The following is a 20,152-nucleotide window of genomic DNA, read 5'->3' on the forward strand; positions in this document are numbered from 1 at the left end:
TTGCAAACAATCCCAATAATCTCAACGCATGTACATTTGATCAAAGCAAATAGCAGATATAGCAAGCGCAACCAAATTGAGAAATTAACCTTACTGCATTTTTCATTTTCTTAAAATCTGCTGTGGTGAGACCATTTCTTCCTCGAACCAGGGTTCAGATTTCATGACAATGTTATGGTGCTATGTTAGTTGTATTTTTGCTTTAACGATTTGCCATTAGGTAGCACAGTGCCACAATGGCCCTACAAGCTTCTTCCAAAGGGCAGAAAGGAGTTGGAAAACCAAAACATTGGTTTCCCCAGTTAATTGGAACTTTTAGCAAAAAGAAACAATACAGCATACATAAATTGGAGGGGAAAAGAGAGGTGGGAGTAATACAGAAAGGTCGTCTGAGAAGAAGGTTATAAGCTTGGAAAGAAGGTGATCAGCTTGGAGGAGAGGAAATCTAACGTCAGTCAAGATAAGAACAGAAAAGGCACAGCAGTGCAAAAAAGGTGTTTAATGCTGCAGGGCAAGTATTTTCTGAATAGTGCCTGGTTGCACAGCGAGAGAAAAGCCAACAAATGAGGGACTTTGGCTCTTAAAAGAACAATAATTGGGCAGATGCTCAACAGGAACATCGAGAGCAACGCCAAGCTAATCCAGTGTGTAGTAAGGACTTTTAAGGAACAGAGGCTTAGGTCAGGGGCATAGGGTGATAGATTGCTAACTTAAGGAAACTCTGAACTAGCCATGGCTCTAATGTGGTGCTTGCTCTTACAGAAAACCATGCCAATCTCAAACATCTTAAAGTTAATACACTAACTAGGCTTTTCCCAGAAAAAGGCAGAGGCGATTCCCGAAAGGCTTAGTAAAGTGTTCATGATCATTCTGTCAGTACACTGTGAAAGGATGTCCCAAAGAATGCTCTGACACCAACATAAAGTTCACAGAATATCAACTAAAAACTGTGAAATAACTTCTAGTAATCGTGCGTCTTATAATACATCATTAAAAAAAATGTTAAGAAAGCAACCTTGACAAAGGTTAGGTTTGTTATTCCTGTTTCATACACATTGCAACACTTTCCCAACTCTTTGTTCTTGGTTCACTCTGTACTCTCTCCCCTACAAAATGTTCCAGTCTCCTTTGATTGTTTCTGGATTTTCAGAGATTTGCTTCTGTATCCCTGAACGCAGTGTCTTCCTCTCCTGCTCCATCTCACCAGACTCCTCCTTTGTCTCCCTCAGATCACGCGGGCTCAAAGTTCCATTTAAGAGTCCCAGGTAATGCTGTTGGTCTCAGTCTCTCTCCCACAATCGTTCCCTCTCTCTTTCTGATGGATAGTCTGCTTCAACATGCCTACCGGGTGTGTGGCTCTTTCTCGGAGGCGGGTCCCTTGCTCCGAAGGTTTGAATCTGCTGCTTGCAATCTGGTTTCATCAATTGCTCTCTTATGTCTTGGGTTGTCTCTCGCACCTCTTATACAGGGAACACCTGTCCCAGTCTAGGGTCCTGTTCTTTGGTCTTTCACACCAGGCTCTGGTTTTCAGTTCATGGATTTTGATGATATTATTTATTTATTTATTTATTTATTTATTTATTTATTCGCATTTGTTAAGCGCACATACAGCCCATAGGGCATCGTGGCGCTTGTTACAGAGATGACTTGTTATACATACAAAGAAGTCATTACTTAGTTACAAGAGAGTAGTAAGGAGAAGATAGGAAAGTACCCCCATGAGTACACACTGGATTCTCCGGGACAATTAACACTTGAAATAACTGAGCAATACTGTTGCTGCCTCAGAGACCGCTCCCTGCATTCAATCACACTTTTTTCACACTAAATCCCACTTGCTAATGGGAGGAAAATGGTGTCTGAAAACATGCGATGTCTGTCAAGTGAAGTTTTCTTTGTTTGTTATGTTGTTCCTGTTTATATGGCATTCTTTCCAAGTATCAAACTGAATATGTTGCACTGTTTACACTATGATTGTACTTTAAATGCCAATAAAAACATTCCAAAATAAATTCAGTTCATGTATTTTCCTCTGAATAACAGCAGGGTGAATTTTCTCCTGGCAGACCCCTTTTCAGCAGGTTGATCGGTAGATTCTGGAAACTTGATTTGGCACCTATTTACTCTGACACTGCTCCAGACCTCCCTCTCTCTTGGCGGACACCAACATAGGTCTCCTCATGCTTGGTCAGTTGCTCAGTGTACAACATACATCAGTTGGGACTCTTGGCACCTCTTTCTTGGCATCCTTCAATGCAATAGTCTTATGCATTCTCCGCTCCCTACTGGCCCCCCACACATTACCCTCTATGAGCCACTGTGTGACTCGCTGTTACGGGCTCTGAATACCGAATATTGCTCTAACTCTCCAAGATGGTGGTGACATTAAAGGTTAGAGGAGCATCCGGTTTTCATACACTAGCTGGCAGGCAATCTTCATCGTTATTCGGCTTTTATTTTTGCAGTAGAAAGTTCAAGTCACCACCTCCGAGCCCACTCCCCAGGTCTACTCCACTTCACGGCGAGCCCCTTCCTTTCCTCTGCAGACAGAAGACCAATTTTTTTTTTTAGTTAACTGATTATTATTGAGCTTTTACAGCAGTAAAAATGTCAATATCAGAGAAAAAGAGAGTTGATTACAACTTAAAATGTCAATTGTGCCTTATAGAATGTAGTAAATAAAGATAATGTAACCAATCAAACATTGCAAAGTCGAAAAAGAAAAGGAAAAGATTATTCACAAATAAGTTAAGATTAACAGGGGAACACTAACAGGTCGAACTAGAGACAAATAAGGAGAGGAGAAGGAAGGCGAAGCATTATTCTACGAAATTTCGCGACAAGCCCCCTTTTTTCCAGAACTGGCGACCATCATCGTACCAATATGACTAGATGAGATATTTTCTTTACTTTGTGAAACACTTTAGACAATGTCTAGTTATCCGCCTCCTTTATCTGACCTGCCACACTCCCTACAGAGGGAGTGATCCTACACCTCCTCTCTTGTTGAAGCAGTGCATGGCCACAGTGTTGTTGATCATGATCGGGGTATTTTTTCCCTATATCTAAGGCAAAAAGGCCATCAGCACCAGTCTGATCGACATCTGCTTCAACAGATTTAGGTGGCGTCTTGGCTGCGTCGATTAGTTGCAGCCCAACCCATCGACAACTAACCTACACAATCAAGGCCTCCTACTATCAGAATATCATAGCAGAAGCCGACAACAAAAGCAGAGCCCTCTTCAAAGCGGTCAAGCACTGCGTCAACCCGCTACCTGACTCTGCCATACCACACTCCATCGAAAAATCCTCAGCCATCAACACCTTCGACAAAATCAGCAAGATCCGCCAGCACATAGACACCAGCACTGCATCCACAGACCGACCTCACTTCCCTCCTTGCTAAATCTCCACACCCTCTCCACACCCTGGACAACATTAAAAACACTCCCGACGGATCCAAGATGGCCGCCGGGGTGAGGAGACGCAGCTAAACCGCGCTCCGCCCGGGCTGCCAAAATCAGCACGACCGAAGCCGTGACGGACCGGCTCTCTGCCCCCCCCGATCGCAAATAGCTTCCCCCCCACGTTCCCCCCCTGCGAGGAACCGGCGCCGCAGCGGAGCGGATGCCAGACGAAAGCGAGGAGATAGCAGACCGGCCCCTCCCCCACCGGAGCCGAAAGAGACTCTCCCGTGCCTCGGAGGACCACTCGACGCGACACAGGGAGACCGCGAGGCGGCGGTCAGCGAGGAGGCTGGATCGGGGGCTCAGTGGAACCCCGAGTGGAGGGACCGTCCCCCCACCCCACCCGGCATCGGGAGCGGTGGAGAGCATGGTTGCTGCGGCCAGGGAAGGGGTGCGGCGTCAGGAGAAGGCAGCGCGATCAGGGCTGACCGCTGGAGAGGAAAAGCGGGGGCCGCCCTGGAACACAGCGCATGAAGAAGAGAAGGTGAGCCAACCTGGGGGGAGAAAATTAAACACCCGCCCATGCTCAGTAACCCCAGGGGGGGGGACCCAAAAAACACGCAAGCTGTATGGACACATAAAATAAAAGGGGAAAAAAAAAATCCCTCTAAGGCGAATACACCCCGCCATCAATTTGATCGGGATTCCCCCCGGCCCTAAAGAGTACACTACGCAAGACCCCCTCCCCCCCAAGCAGGTCGGATTCAAGGAGAGGCCTCCCTCCCCGCAACCATGGGGGGAAATCGATTAAGGAGCAACACGTAACGCCAGCAGCATCTTGGCACAGAGAGACGAAGGGGGGAGAAGCAGAAAGACAGACAGCACAACCTCCTAAAGCAAGAACCCCACGCATACAAGAACATTTCAGAGGACAGGAACGGGTAGAGGGCCCACCTGAGGGCTACACGAGGGCGCAGAAGCCCCATAGACAATCTGACGGAACACTCTACCATGTCTAGAGCAAAAGGAAAGGGGAACCCCATCCAACAGACTCCCCAACCTGCAAAACAAGGCGCGGATATACTGCAAATGTGGTCAGCGGAGGGGACATCGCAACCGAGAGGGAGAACCCAGGGAGAGCCCATGGGGGAGGCAGAATCATTATCCCAGCAACAACAACCATTGACTAGGGAGGACATGCAAACCTGGTTCATGGACCTGCAAGAAAAATTCATGTCTACAGTTCAAGAACAATTTACAACCATGAAGAATGAAATGAAACAAGTGGTTCAAGACATGAGAATCGATATTAACAACCTAGAAGAAAGAACTGACATTGTGGAAAAAACTGTGCAAAGTCTTGAAGAAGACACGAGACAAACAAGCGAAACGCAAGAGCACTTGGTGACACTCACTCAACTTGGCGATACAATGTGAGGATCTGGAGAACCGCTCTAGACGCTCCAACATTCGAATCAAGAACATGGCAGAATCAGTGCTAGACAAAGATCTGAAAGAAGCGGTAAAAGAGGTATTCAGAGACATACTGGGAACACAAGACACTGATGAAATCGGAGGAGACAGAATCCACAGGGTAGGACCGAAAAGATCTGGGGCCCCAGGGGAAAGACCACGCGATGTCCTGGTGGCTCTCTCCTCCTACCCGCAGAAAGAACAGATCCTCCGAAGAGCCAGGGAAATGGAGCATATTAAAATGAATGGGCAAGATATCCAATTGTATCAGGACCTTGCTCTAATAACCCTCCAAAAAAGAAGAGCAATGTCCCCACTGGTGAACGTTTTAGTAGAAAAACAAATCCGTTACAAATGGACCTTCCCATTTGGCCTGCTATTTACGTGGGAAGGAAAACAGAGAAGGGTGTCCACGGTGGAAGAAGGCCTTAGCACTATGGGCCTCCAGGATGAAGAGATGGAACGGGGGGAGACCTCAAACAGGAGAGATCGAACGAGAACACCAATGGGCTGGGAAACAAACACGCAAAAGAAGGCAAACGCAGGGAGGGAGACCCGGAGAAAAGTACCATGAAAAACCCAGGAAGACACAATTTTGGGGAACGGACACGGAAAGGTAGCGGTTAAAACCCGATCGGGGTGAGGGAGGAGAGCGGAGCGGAACGGACAACACACAGATGGTGGTCGGGTTTAGAACCGACGGTCTGGGACTCAGCGAAGCCCAATGGGGCAATGGGGTTTAGGACTCCCCATAACAGACCCCCCAAGGGTATGGAGGGCAGGGAGCAAAGGGCGCAACGCCCTAGCATCAATAGGAAGCCTCGCCCTACTCGGGGGACAGTTTGGTTGGTTTAATGCTCAAAGTTGGGGGGTTGGGGAAGTTCAGGGGAGGGGAAAGGATCGGAGGAACCAAAGAAATGAAACAAGAACAGAAGGGGACCCGATGCAACGGCACGTAATCATAACGCAATGGGGATGATACGCGTTTTGACCTACAATATTAGGGGCATGAATCACCCAACAAAAAGGGCGAAGCTTGAGAAACAGTTCAATAGGGGAAAGCGGATATACTACTTCTCCAGGAAACCCATATTAGAACAAGGGATAAACAGAAAAGACGGATAAAAGGATACAATATTTGGGCTCTGGCAACGGCAACTGAGAAAAAAGCTGGGGTGCTGATAGCGGTGAAAGTAGGGAAGGACACTAAACTGCTAGATACAAGCATAGATAAAGAAGGGAGATATGCCTTATATCGCCTCAATATATGCACCCAATCAGGGACAGGATGGCTTTCTCAGAGAGGTGCTATCGAAATTAGAAGACTATGCTAAAGGGGAAGTGATTTTGGGAGGAGATCTAAATATGGCGTGGAACCCACATCTAGATAGGAGTACAGGGAACACACATGGCCAGGGGGCACCAGCAAAACATCTGAGATAACAAATGGACCAGATGGCCCTGAATGATGTCTGGAGGGAACTGAAGGGAGACCAGAGGGGGTACACATACTTCTCACATGTCCACAACACTATGTCCAGGATTGACTACTTCTGGGTTTCGGTGGACCTACTGGGAAAGATACACGGGCTTGATAAAGGCACAATAGCTCTCTCGGACCATGCCCCGCTATGGTTAGAAGTGTCTCTCCCAGGGAGGAAGAATGGGCTCTGGAGGTGGAAGCTTCCGCAGGAGCTGCTCTTGGACCCAACTACAGGGGAGTCCATAAGGGAAATGATTGAGGAATACTTCATACAAAATGACACCGGGGAGGTCGCAATGAGCACAGTCTGGGACGCGTTTAAAGCAGTTTTGAGGGGGAAAATCATAGCGTTGAAAATCACAAGAGATAAACAAAGGTTTCAGTGGGAAAAAGAGCTGGAAAAAACAATTGAAGATATCCAAGCGAAATTACTGACACACCCCACTAAGACACTGAAAAAATCACTGAAACATACACAGGGACAACTAGCGATGCTACGCACGAAGGGCACAGAGAAGAACCTACTTTATCTGAAACAGAGATATTACATGAGAGCGAACAAAGCAGACAGACTCCTGGCGAGACAATTAAGGGTAAAGCAGAAAGAAACAACGATTAAGGCCATATATGATACGAAGGGGGATCTCCAAACACGCACACGCGACATGGGGGAAGCATTGAGGCAATACTATCAAACTCTCTACTCCACAGAATTCCCTGATGCATACGCCCAAGTCTCATACCTAGAAGCCCTAAAGCTCCCAAAAATTTCATTAGAGGACAAACAATCGCTAGAGACCCCTATCAGTGAAGAGGAAGTCAATAAAGCTATAAAAGGACTTCCGAGCAATAAAGCCCCAGGCCCAGGTGGGTTTACGGCCCCATTTTATAAAAAATATGCAGACATTTTGACCCCGATCCTAACGAGGCTCCTGAATTCCTTCAAGAATAGCGATAACGTGACCCCCACTATGAATGAAGCGAAAGTACTGCTGTTCCACAAACCAGGTAAAGATCCAAATAGCCCAGCATCATACAACCAATCTCCCTAATCAATCTAGATGCAAAAATTTATACGAAAATTCTGGCAACAAGATTATCCCCGCTTCTCCCAAAACTGATTAGTAAAGATCAATCAGGCTTTATTCCCGGCAGGCAGACCCACGACAACACAAGGAGGCTAGCCCATTTAGTGGAAAAAATAGGTATACCCACACCCCAGCGATACTACTGTCGGTAGACGCCGAGAAAGCTTTCGACAGGGTGGAGTGGTCGATTCTGTTCAAAATTCTGGAGCGAATGGGGTTTGGGGACCAATATATTGCATACATTAGAGCGAATTACAATACCCCATCCAGTAGAATAGTCATTAATGGCGAGGTTACGAACATGGTGAAGATATCGAGAGGAACGAAACAGGGATGCCCCCTTTCACCACTGCTGTACGCCCTGTTCTTAGAACCCCTCCTAATTAAAATACGGGATTCAATACACATTAAAGGGATAGAAATGGCAGGTCAGCAGCACAAAGTGATCGCGTATGCGGATGATATGTTAATAACCCTAGAGGACCCAGAATCCACATTATCAGCTACAGTGAGAGAACTGGAAAATTACGGGGCCATCTCGGGCCTAAAAATTAATAGGAACAAATCAGAGATCCTGATTCTGGCAGGGGATAGAGCAAACATAGAAAGGGAAGCAAAATTACTGGACCTTAAGATCGTACAGAAAGGTATAAAGTATCTGGGAATAATTGTACCCCAAAATATAGAGCAATTCTATGGGGAAAACTATCCGCCACTAATTACAAACATCCGAAAGGAATTAGACAGATGGAACCCACTACAGATATCCTGGTGGGGTAGAATTCAATCTGTCAAGATGACCATCCTCCCAAGGGTACTTTATTATTTTCAGGCTCTCCCGGTGGTTGTCCCAGACACGTTCTTCAAAACATTAACAAAAGTGGTATCGTCCTTTGTATGGAAGGGGAAAACGCCTAGAATAGCCAGAATGGTCCTCACAGCCCCAACCAGAGAAGGAGGGATGGCGCTCCCCCATTTCAAAAAATTCTACCAGGCAGCACAGCTTAAAGTCCTGAGGGAATGGGTGGGGGAGAAGCCGCAGCAGATTTGGGGCAAACAAGACAGAGCAGTAGCGAGGACCCCACTGGTAGAACTCCTCTGGAAACAGAGGCAACACAGACATGAAAACTTAGGAATAAGAGAATGCATTACTTACCGTAAAAGCATTTCTGATGGTTGTATCTGCTTAGATTCACATGCTGTGCATAGGTCCGACATCCAGTGGTCACTGCGGAGTATTGCATTTTGTTTTTCGTAGTCGAAAAGGGGACGTCGACCAGGCGTGTCTGAAACACTATCCCTATAGTGACGTGCGTTGTACCCACAATCCCTCACGCGTCGAGGTCCCTCTGTTTGTATTTTTTCTGCCCTGAGGGAGCCTTCTAGACGTGAGTGAGTACAGAAAGAGAGAGAGATATATAAAGGAAGTCTATGTTCCTTCCATCCGAGCGGGGAGGAAGGGTGGGCGCATGTGAATCTAAGCAGATACAACCATCAGAAATGCTTTTACGGTAAGTAATGCATTCTCTTCTGATGTTTGTTAATCTGCTTAGAATCACATGCTGTGCATAGACTAGCGAGCAGTACCCGGAGTTGGCGGTGGGTTATGAGAAGGAACAGTAGAGAAAAGGTGTCGTAATACTGCCTGTCCCACCTGGGAGTCAGATCTAGAGTGTGTATCTAGACAGTAGTGTTTTGTAAAGGTGTGCACAGAACTCCAGGTAGCCGCTTTGCAGATGGACTCAAGGGGAACATTTGCAATGAATGCTATGGATGCCCCCGTGCCTCGAGTAGAGTGTGCTCTTGGCTTAAAGGGTAGTTCTCTCTTAGCAAGAGTATAGCAGAGAGTGATGCATTGAACAATCCATCTAGAAATAGTGGATTTTGAAACCGCATCTCCTTCTCTTCCTGCTGCCACCGAGACGAAGAACTGATTAGTCTTCCTCAATGGTCTGGTTCTTTCCATGTAGAACATGACCGCCCTGCGTACATCAAGTGTGTGCAGAGTCCTTTCTCCCAAATTGGAAGGATTTTGAAAGAACGTTGGTAGTTCTATAGACTGGTTTACGTGGAATTTAGAAATAAATTTCGGAGCAAACCTAGGGTGAGTGCGTAGAACCACTTTATCTTTGTGAACTGTAACAAAGGGGTCTAGAATAGAAAGAGCCTGAAGTTCACTTACTCTCCTGATGGAGGTGATAGCTAATAAAAAAGCAGTCTTAAGAGTAAGATGTTTAAGGGATGCTTTGTGCATGGGTTCGAATGGAGAGCCCATGAGTCTGGTAAGTACCACATTAAGGTCCCATCCGGGAGCAGGGTCAGCTATCGGGGGGTGTATTCTTTTTACTCCCTCCATGAATGCCTTTATAACTGGGATCCTCCACCACGACACTTTGAGTTGGGAGGTGGTGTATGCAGAAAGTGCCGCTAGGTGGACTTTAATGGAGTTAAACACTAGGCCTGAATCCAAGAGATGGGTCAGGTATAGTACCACATGTGTGGGAGAGCAGTCAATAGGGTTGATGCTTTTACTCCTGCACCAGATGACAAATCTCTTCCACTTGCTAGAATAGCAGTGGCGAGTGTTCGGTTTTCTGGCTTCCCTGAGGATGTCCATGCATCTTTGCGGGAGTTGTAGATGTCCGAACTCTATGACCTCAGGAGCCAAGCTGCTAAATTCATGTTCTGGGGGCATGGGTGCAGAGTCCTGCCCTTGTTCTGAGATAGCATGTTGTACGGGCAGGGGAGTTTTACTGGGGGAGATAGACACATCTCCATCAAGTGAGCGAACCATGGCTGTCGGGCCCACATTGGGGCCACCAGTATCATGGTCACTTGTTCCTGGTGCATCTTGTGCACCACCTTGTTGAGAAGGGGAGTCGGGGGAAAAGCGTAAACAAATTTCCCTGACCATTGCATCGATAGACCGTTCCCCTTGGATTGGTTCTGGGGGTACCTGGAGGCGTAACTTAGGCATTGAGAGTTCTCCAGGGTTGCGAACAGGTCTATTTCTGGGAATCCCCATTGTGTGAAGACGTCGAAGACGATGTCTTCGTGCAGACGCCATTCGTACTCTTCGGGCAGGGGGAAATCTCTGCTGAGTCTGTCTGCCAGCAGATTGAGTTCCCCGGGTACATGTAGTGATAGTAGGAACATGTCCTGTTTGAGAGCCCACTTCCATATATTCTGGGCCAGTTTGGACAAGCCTGGAGAGTGGGTGCCCCCCTGCTTGTTGATGTAGTACATGGCTGTAGTGCTGTCCGTAAGGACCATTACTGTCTTGCCTTGTAGGTGTTCTTGGAAGGCTTTTAGCGCCCTGAATACCGCTAGTAGCTCCAGTAGATTGATGTGTTTGGATGCTACGTTCGGAGTCCACACTCCGTGAGCAGTCTGATGGGATAGGTGAGCACCCCATCCTGTGAGGGATGCGTCTGTGGTTAGAGTGGCTTCCGCCGCGGGTGTGGCAAAGGGTTTTCCTTTTTCCATGTTCCCCTTTGTCCACCACTGTAGCGAGAGAACCAAGGCCTGCGAGACCACCACTAGATCGTCCCATTGTCCGCTGGCCTGACACCACTGGCTGTTGAGCCACTCTTGCATTGGGCGCATGCGCAGGCGCGCGTGAGGTACCAAATAAATACACGACGCCATCATTCCTAGCAAGCGCATTGCTTTGCGTACCGTCACCTCTCGGCCGGTCACATATTGGGGGATCTGAAACAGCATGTTTTGGACCCTCTCTTTGGAGGGGAAGACGAGGCCGTCCCTTGTTTGAATTAGAGCCCCTAGAAATTGTTTGATTTGACTGGGGTCTAGACTGGACTTCTTTTCGTTGATGGAGAAGCCCAGTTGGAACAAAAGGTCTACCGTCTTTTGGGTATTGGAGAAACATGTTTCGTAGGAGTCCCCTGTTATGAGCCAGTCGTCGAGGTAAGGGTAAACTGGGATGGACAACCTGCGCAGGTGGGCCGCAGCCACTGCCAGTACCTTTGTGAATACCCTTGGTGCTGAAGCTATACCGAAGGGTAGCACCTTGAACTGGTAGTGTTTGCCCTGTATCATGAACCTTAGGTATTTTCTGTGCGCTGGCAACATTGAAATATGAAAGTATGCATCTTTCATGTCCAATGTTGTCATGTAATCTCCCTGTGAAAGCAGCGGGATCACCTCCTGTAAGGTCACCATACGAAACTTTTGGGGTTTGATAAACTTGTTCGCTGGGCGCAGATCTAATACAGGGCGCATGGTTAGATCCTTTTTGGGTACAAGGAAGTACACTGAATAAATACCTTCCGTTACCTGAGATAGAGGCACGACCTCTATGGCTCCTTTTTCCAGCAGTTGTTGTACTTCTTGAAGAAGGATGGCAAGATGTTCCGGCGTCAACCGCCGTCCCCTCGGGGGTCTGTAGGATGGGGAACTGTTGAATTCGATACAGTATCCGTGGGCTACGGTGGAAAGTACCCAACGGTCTGACGTTATCTCCTCCCATGCAGGAAGAAAGGATGTTATCCGGCCCCCGACCGGTGTTGCATGGGAGGGGACGCGAATCTTCGCGTCACTTGGAGTTGTTGGGGGCTTGGGAGCCTCTGGGGGTGGATCCCCGACCTCTCCCTTTGCCCCGGCGTTGGCCTCTTTGGCTGTACTGCCCACTATTGGCTTGGTAATTGGTGGCAGGGTATTGCTGATGGTGACCTTGTTGTTGTTGCCGTTGGCCACGAAAAAAGCGCTTGTTGCCATAGCCGCGTCTGGTAGTGGGCTTAGAGATCTGGTCAAGAGTCTTGATAGTGTCGAACTCTTTTTTGGCCATCTCTAGGGCTTCATCTACCGCTTTTCCGAAGAGGTTGGCGTCCTCGACAGGTTTATTTATTAAAGACGCCTGTGTCTCCGGTTTAAAGCCTGAGTTGCGCAGCCATACATGGCGCTTTAGGAGTATTCCTTGTACCGGGGAACGTCCTGCTGTTTCTGCCGCGTCCAGAGAGTTTTTTACAATGCTCTGGTTCACTTGTGTTCCTTCGCCAATAGTCGACAGTAGGCGTGTACGTAAAGGCTCCGGTGCTTCCTCTGCGTCTTTGCGCAGTTTGGCCCACTGCGCGTCTGCGTAGCTCGCAAGCAAGGAATTGTTGTTGGCAATTCTTGCTGAGAAGGCAGCCGAGGAAGTAACTCTTTTTGCAAGGGCATATAGCCTCTTGCCCTCCTTGTCAGGGGGTGCCTCACTGGTGGAAAGTGGTACCCCTGCCCTCTTTCTAGTATTAGATACAACTAGGGAGTCCGGTATGGAATGTCCCCTAATGTAGAGCGGGTCTGAGGGTGAAGGAGCGAAAAGTTTCTCAATCCGTGGATTGACCCCTCTGATCAATGCGGGAGTGGACAGCGACGTGGTGATCCTCCTTTTAACTGAGGCGAGGAGTGGAATGGTCTGGCTGACCGGGGGTTTTTCTTTAATGACTCTTTCTACAAAGTCTAATTCTGGAGAGAGTTCTCCCGTGTCCAGTTCGAAATGCGCTGCTGCTCTGCGCAACAGTGCATTGAAAGTAGGCTGATCGTCAATTGGAGACGTGTTCCTAACTGGAGAATTATCCGGAGGAGTTAGATTTAGGGCATCAGTGTCGGAACACACTGATGGTGATTGCCAGGGGTGCGAAGGTCCTTCTCCTGGGCTAATCCCGAAGCCTTCTTCTATAATGTCTGTTCTGTCTTCTAGACATTCCTCCTGGTTCTGTCCTTCGTTGTCCATGAAATCATCTTCTTCCTCGAAGTATTGTTCCTCCCCAGTGAGGTCATATACATCTTGGAAGTCTGAGGCTGTGTCCAGCAGGGGATCGACCAGCCTCGGTTTTTTGGCTCTGGGGTCGTCTTGAGGCCCTTCTCTAGTTCTTCTGAGAGTTAGAGGGGCTTGGGTACTCATAAACTTTTCCATCCTCTCCATACAGAGGTGGAGTCTCTCCATAGTTTCATGGGGTACCCCAGAGCGGTCTAGCGGGGGAAAACTCGAGTTGTCTACCTCGAAATGGCTCGACCTCTCCCAAAGCGTCGAGGAAAGTGTCCCGTCGCCCTCCTCAAAACCCTCAGGTGTGTCGGGAGACTCCCTGACTGAAGGGGGTAGTCCCTGCTTTCCTTCTGGTGTTTTCGGCGTATCCTTTGATCTATGCGTAACGCTCGACGAAATCTTCGGCGTACGCTTTTGGGCGTCGGCTACAACGATCCTGGCTAAGCTATCGGCGACATTCTTGTCGGCGGAAGTTTGAGTTTTCGACGCTATGGGTATCGAGCGCTGTACGGCGGTCTGCGCCTTCTGTTGATGCGCACCGGCCGATGGTTTGGTGGTGGCGCCCTTGTTTGCCGAAAGCCCAGTCGCAGGTCGCGGCTGCGGTTGCGAGAGGGGCTTCGAACCCGAACGGTCCGAGGAGGCCGCCGGTGGAACCTGCGTCTCCTTGGGCGCCGAAGCTCTCTTCGACTTAGACGAAGAAGAGCCATGGGTTGTGTGCTTATCTTTATGTGAATCTTTGTGTGCGTCAGTGTCGCCGGGGTGTTCATCCCCATAAGCAGGGCGTGAGCCGAGCCCGTCGGGGCCGGGGACAGACGACGAAGCGCGTAAGCGCTCCTTAGAGGGGGTTTCGACTTCCGTGGCGGAGGTCGTGTCATCGCGTTCCTCGTCACTGTCGGTGGTAGCAGCGGCGGGTGAACCTTCGGCCTTCGACATCGCGTAGGCCGCCCACCTTTTAACCCTACGGTCTTTTAGAGTTTTAGGCTTCAGAAGCCGACAAGCCGCGCACCCTTCCTCTTTGTGATCGAGGGGCAAGCAGCGGTTACACCGTGAGTGCTTGTCCTTCCAAGTGAATTTGCCTTTACAAAGTGGGCAAAACCTAAATGGTGTCCTCTCCATAGCAGAGGCAATAAATCGCGATAAACACCCCCAGGGAAAGGAAGGGGAAAGGGAAAGGCATTCTCAGAAAGACCCAGAGATGTCCCACGACCCCACTCTCCCTACTGTATGTGGCCAGCGAGGCCAGGCCACGTGTTCGGCAGCGCCGAAGATTTCCTCCGCTCGACCCTCCGTCGACGATTTTGCTCGGCGGAGAACAGCTACACTGCGTCGAGGGAGTGCTGTATTAATCTTCGTAGAAGAAACGACCAAAGGTCGAGGGTTGCAATGTCTCTCGAGGAGCTCCGCGTGAAGGCGACCAGAAGCTGGGCGGAAAAAAACAATCTGAGGGACCTCGACGCGTGAGGGATTGTGGGTACAACGCACGTCACTATAGGGATAGTGTTTCAGACACGCCTGGTCGACGTCCCCTTTTCGACTACGAAAAACAAAATGCAATACTCCGCAGTGACCACTGGATGTCGGACCTATGCACAGCATGTGATTCTAAGCAGATTAACAAACATCAGAAGTGAAATTATGAAGACCACTTTGGAAGCATGGGACTACCAAACACGAAAAGGCATAATGACCACGGCATTAGGACCCTTTACACCCATTTGCAGAAATCCACAATTTCCAGCGGGGATGGAACAAGGGGCATATGATAGCTGGGAGAAGGTGGGCATTACTAAAATTGGCGAGATGTTCGCAGAAAAGGAAGTCATTTCCCTTGAATCCTGCTTTGTAGGCATGAATATCCCCAAAAGTGATAGATATAGATACGAACAGCTAAAACATTGGCTAAACTCCCCGATTATCACTGAGGCAGCAACCAGGGACCTTACAGGATTCGAGACATACATCATCTCCAACACGGGGGAAAAAAAGTGGGTATCAACTCTGTACAAACACATAAACTCGCAAGGGGAAAGCATTAAATGGTCATACAGAATTAAATGGGGCAAAACATTAGGGAAGGAACCAACGAATGGACAAGGGGAAGACCTATGGAAACAGATCCCCAGAATGACCCGATCGGCACAAACCAGGGAGATGTGGATCAAAATCATGACTCAGTGGCATTACACTCCAGAGAGGCTCCACTCGATGTACCCAAACACACCAAACCAATGCTGGAGAGGTTGTGACGAAGTGGGAACATGGAGACACATATGGTGGGACTGTAAAGGCATAATACCCTTTTGGGAAGAAGTGAAAAGCGAATTGGGCAAATTGTTCCCGGATGTGGGGTTGATGGGGGAGGAGGTGTGGCTATGCGGAATAAGAGATGATACAGCAAGGCTATACAGCAAATCACAATGGAGAAGCTTTATGGGACTACTCATAGCAGCATGGACCACCATTGCACAAAATTGGAAAAATAAGAATACCCCACTGATCTATACATGGCTACAGAAGGTGTGGACCCATATAACAATGGAGAAAATCACCCACAAAATTCAAGGCACTGGAGACAAATTTGTAAAAGAGTGGGAAGGGACCTTGCAATTTCTCCAGTCAGACTTTATGGAACAATGGTGCCCCCATAATATCAAAGTATCAGACCTTTTCAACGCATAATAAGAACACGGGACAATATGATTCATCCGATCCGAAGGGAGGGAGGGGGAAGGGAAAGTTATAAGTTTCAATATTGTATTCTCTGTTTTATTTATGTAAAACTAATAAATACAAGTTGCAAAAAAAAAAAAAAACACTCCCGACAGAGGACCTGGTAGAAACCCTGGCCGCCCTCAAAGCCAAATTGTTTACAGTCGACATCCTCCAAGCATCCATCCTCAAGACCCTCCCCCCTCAGAACCTCTCCTCCACTACCTGGAGATCATCAACAGCTCCCCAACTCAAGGCACCTTCCCCATCAACCCTAAAAACATGACAAATCCTCCCTCTACTAAATAAACCCACTCTGGATCCTGACAAACTAGGTAACTATCACCCCATCACCCATCTTCCCTTCCTAGGTAAGATCATCGAGAAAGTGTTAGCCACACACTGCAGCAACACATCGACACCAACAATCGCCTCCAAAACTACCAATCTGGTTTCCGACCCAGATGCAGCACAGAGACAGCAACCATACAGGTGTCCGACAAAACCCTCAACATCCATCAAGACAGCCACCCCTGCCTCCTGGTTCCAGCTGACCTGTCAGCCGCTTTCGACACAGTAGAACACCAGGCGCTTACGTAGACCCTACATTGGCGCGTAGGGATCAGCAACCATGTCCTACGCTGGTTCAAGTCCTACATTGCAAATCGCCAGTAATTTGTTCTGATGGACTCCTCTAGTTCACCAATGCTACCCGCCATATGTGGAGTCCCACAGGGTTCCATCCTCTCCCCAGTTATCTTTAATCTATACATGGAGCCGCTTGGAGCCCTCCTAGCCACACACAACATTCACTAATACGCAGACGACACACAGCTATACCTCAAGATCGACTCCATCAAGGACATCCATTGGCTCAAAACCTGCCTTTCGCCGATACAGTCTTGTATGTTCAGTGCATATGTGAAGCTCCACCCCTCTTACTCCTCACCAACAACACCGAACATCCAGAAATAAAGACCTGACTATCAGCGATGAACTCTGAGGGCTTCACACCCGACCTCACCTCCTGTGCCAAGTCCCTTGGGTTCCACATCGACAACACCTCCGATTCAAGACATGCATAGCTAAGGAAACGGTTTAGGTCTACTTGAGTGAAAATATTTGACCTTTTCCAATTTGCCCTTTTTTGGGGTTTTTTATTTGGTCGAAAATGCGGGGGAGACCTCCCGCACCCCAAGCCTTAAGCAATTTCCTCACCCCTCCCCATATATTTATTTAATTTGACCAAAAAAAACAATCAAAATAATTTGGTCAAATGGAAAAGGTCAAATGTTTTTTGATCAAGTATGCTAATGCCAAGAAAACAGACCGCTTGGTATCGGCTCTCCCTCCTGCGAAAAGTCAAGCCCTTCCTCCCTCTGGACAGCTTTAGATCCACCGTTCAAGCACTGGTCCTATCCCTCCCGTTGTCATCCCTTGTGACCCTGAGAAGTGGCTGCATGCCTCATCAAGGGTATACACAGATACAACCACATCACTCCGGTCCTCATCGACCTTCACTGCACGCACAAATAACCTTCAAGTCTTGCTGCCTCATCTATAAGGCAATCGCCCTCAAGTCACCAAGCTATTTCGGGGCGAAACTCAGCATCTCTGGCAGACAGCGCATAACCAGAAGCTAGGACACGTGCCGATTTGAAATCTGCTGTTGCAAAAAGGAAAGGACCAGAAAGCAAGCCTTCTCTGCCTATACCCAAAGACTATGGAACCTTCTCCCTGTCAGCAACAGACTCGCCCCCATGCTCCTACAATTGATATATGATATGGCATTTATAAGGCGCCTATACACAAGTGTTCCAATGATTCTGAAATCTCGTGCCACCTGACTCGCTAGATGCTGCCCGCCGCTCTCCTCCTGCGACCCCGTATAGCTGTATCCCTCCTCTGTGCCCTACTCCTTCTGTACATCCGTTCTGTTACTTCCGAAAAAGCACTTGTTATATATCTGTATTGTTGTACACCTCTGTAAAGCGCTCTGTTGCTTCTCAAAGCTAGGTCTGCGCTCAATAAATACCATAATAATAAAAATAATACAAATAATTCTCAAGCGGGCCATTGAAGCAAATGTAAAAGTGCAGGGTTGGCAATATGGGGGCGTTTGGGAATTTGGTGACCATCTGTGGGATCTGCAGTGCCTCGTCTGTTCATTGTTCTAATGAACTTGAGAAGGTATCACATGGGACGTCTTAAAGTTGAGCGAAAGAGAAGCCCAGTCTGTGCAAATGGTGGCAGGTACCGCAGAGATGATCCAGAGCTTGATCCGGGCAGCGGGCTCTGATCAGCCAATTGTCCAAGCAGAGGAAGACATGAATCGCTTCCCTCTTCAGTCTGGCTTCCACCACTGACAGCAGCTTGGTGAATACCCTCAGGAGATAGGAGTCAAAGACTGAACTAGAAAATGGTAGTGAGAACTGCCAATGATAAACTTCAGGTACTCTGTGCTTCGAATGGATGGCACATGAAAGTAAGCGTCCTGGAGGTCAAGTGATACCAGCCATACATACCTGGAGCTCCAGGGACTAGAAGATCTGCGAGTGTCACCACCTTGAACTTCCCGAAGTTGTTCAAGCGTCTCAGGTCCAATATGGGCTGTATTCCTCAGTCCTTTTTTGGTACGAAGTAGTATAGGGAAAACCATCCCTTGTTCTTTTTGGCTTGAGGTACCATTTCTATGACACCATTCTCCAGTATGGAGGCTATGCCCTCCAGAACATGAAGTGGCTGAGTGGACAGTCCGGTGGAATCAGTTAAAAAGGGATGCACCCGATGCTGACATGTCTGCTGCAGGCTCCGACGGCTGGTGCCCTATTAGCCCACATTGCAGCGTTAAAAAATGAATTCCCCCCCCATCGGGTGGATGTCCCAGCGCCCCTACCAATCTTGACCTGAAAGGTCGGCATAGCGGGCGTCTTGAATGCCAACAGCCCCGAATCTACAGCAGAGTATCTATGCAGCCGGCGATGCCAAGATGGCCATGCTTGCCCAGCAAAGAAAGAATCTGGGCTCCCACCAAAGAATGCAGTGCTTCTCAGCAACATCGTTGGGAGCCCCTCTCAGGGGTCCCCCTACTGAGTGAACCTCCCGGAGAGACTTGCGGGACTGCTTGCTCCTCAGAGATTACCAGCACCGGCGGAGCAGGACCTGGACCGCCGGATTCGGAGCCAGGCCCTCGTGGAGACCTTAAGTGTGCTACTTTGGCATGCGGGGGACAAGTGCCCCGCCTGACATTGCTGGCTGGCACGGATCTGGAGGGAGTTTTTCCCCCCGCTAGGCTATCCATAAATCAACCGAGCAGCGCACCCCACGGTGGAGTGGTGGCGGCAGCGACTTTCACAGGCAGTCTCCCGCCTACATGGCTCAATCTTCTGGGTACACATCACACCGCCTCTCAGCATTGCGCAGTGCTGGAGAGCGTTCCAAGAGCCTGCACGGCGGTCCACACTCCTAAGACCAGCATGATCCCGATTTCCCCTCTGGTTTGGGAATTCCTGACTGCAGCCAGCTTGCTCATGTGACGGCCTGATTAGAGGACTGGCACCTCAGCTCTGACACCTGCTCTCGTGAACCTATGGAGTTAGGTGCCCTCACTGGGCTGCCTCCACATTTCACCTTGATCCCAAAGTAATCAGATGCCTGAACTGACATTTACAGGGTCAGCATAATACTCGACCTTGCTTCCGCCATTCCCAAGCAACACCACTGGACATTGCCTCTCATTGCATCTCAATATGTCAACCTACTTGATACTGTTGGCCCAACAGTTGACTTTGGGCACCCTCCTTTTGCCCATGCTCCTCTGACTAGCGGCTGCGAATCCTCCTGGGTGTTGTCCTGCTCCGAGTTCTCAGAGCAGTAACATTTGCCCCATCCCGACATGCCAAAGTCTGCAGCCAAGTCCAAACCAGCCGATATTAAAACATTATTAGTCATGCAGGATGGCATGGCCATGCACACTCAGGCAGAGGTTCATAACCCACCCTACTGTGGCCGACCCGATGGATTCCTCCCTCACAAAAACAGGACCTCCTTAACATGTTCTCTACCTTGAAGATGGATCTTGCGCGCAAAATCAAAGCTTCCAGTGACTGCCTACGTTCTATCCCTACAACCCATTACCTAAATAGCTAACGTCTGCCAAGTAAGTTGGTTCCCACTACACTTGCCTTCAGGTCGCTGGTTTGTGACATCCACCCAGTTTCTTTGT

General features: G+C 48.7%; 1 protein-coding gene across 6 annotated transcripts in view; it reads right to left on the reverse strand.

Annotated features, from left to right (window-relative positions):
• The window catches only part of CABIN1 (calcineurin binding protein 1), a 1,968,820-nt gene that overhangs the window by 1,284,568 nt on the left and 664,100 nt on the right, over positions 1-20,152 (reverse strand). The gene's annotated exons all lie outside the window — the stretch shown is intronic.

Source organism: Ambystoma mexicanum, chromosome 10 (assembly GCF_040938575.1).
Source record: "Ambystoma mexicanum isolate Mex_15411 chromosome 10, UKY_AmexF1_1, whole genome shotgun sequence".
Classification (NCBI taxonomy): Eukaryota; Metazoa; Chordata; class Amphibia; order Caudata; family Ambystomatidae; genus Ambystoma; species Ambystoma mexicanum.